We start from the raw sequence: 868 nt of genomic DNA, 5'->3' as shown, positions 1-868 counted from the left end.
GAACAAAGCTGTGATAAACATGGGTATGCATATATCTGCTTAAACAGCAGGTATGGTCTCTTTGGGGTATATTCCCAAAGCAGTGGAATTGCTGGGTCAAATGGTATCTCTATTTGCAATTTTTTGAGAAAATGCCATACTGCCTTTCACAGTAGTTGGACCATTTTACACTCCCACCAACAGTGAATAAGGGTTCCAGTTTCTCTACAACCTCGCCAGCATCTGTTGCTTGCTGTTCTGTTAAATTTTGCTGTTCTTAGTGGGGTGAGATGATATCTCATAGTTGTTTGGGGCACCTCTTTTTTTTCTAAGATTACATATCTCTTAGGGCTCACTTGGGAAAGAGACAGGAGATCGTAAAGCTGCCCCCAACCTACACTGCAGTGCCTCTGGCTTCTCTTTTAACCCTATTTCAGGATATACACACTTATTACCAAAAGGTTAAGTATAAGAGGAAATCTCTTTTACAGACATGGTCTTGAATAAACAAATCTAAGCAAGCTGAACATGCAACTTCGCAGTTACTAGATTTGAAGGGTGTGAATTGATACCCAAAGTAACACACTTGCACTCTGGAAAGATAGCAGATGGGAGAGCATCGATATGGAAGCCCATTCCTAACTCCAGGGGTGGCTAAGTGGTGAGTTGGCAGGAAGGCACAGTTTTCTGTGGAAATTCCCACTAGTCCTTGAAGATAATTGAGTTTTGGGAGGCCATTCAATTGTCCTGTCTGCTTAAAAGAACAGTTCACGCCTTTCTACGAAGATGGCGCTGAAAGCGAAGAAGGAAGCCCCTGCCCCTCCCAAAACTGAAGCCAAAGCAAAGGCATTGAAGGCCAAGAAGGCATCCTGAAGGGCATCCACAGCCA

General features: G+C 43.5%; 1 protein-coding gene across 1 annotated transcript in view; it reads left to right on the top strand.

Annotated features, from left to right (window-relative positions):
* The window catches only part of ASRGL1 (asparaginase like 1), a 31,219-nt gene that overhangs the window by 24,905 nt on the left and 5,446 nt on the right, over positions 1-868 (top strand). The window lies entirely within an intron of this gene.

Source organism: Elephantulus edwardii, unplaced genomic scaffold (assembly GCF_000299155.1).
Source record: "Elephantulus edwardii isolate Elephantulus edwardi_28Jun2011 unplaced genomic scaffold, EleEdw1.0 scaffold00268, whole genome shotgun sequence".
In the NCBI taxonomy this organism is placed as follows: Eukaryota; Metazoa; Chordata; class Mammalia; order Macroscelidea; family Macroscelididae; genus Elephantulus; species Elephantulus edwardii.
Note: the sequence above shows the minus strand (reverse complement) of the source record. Positions and strands in the feature narration are given on the sequence as shown.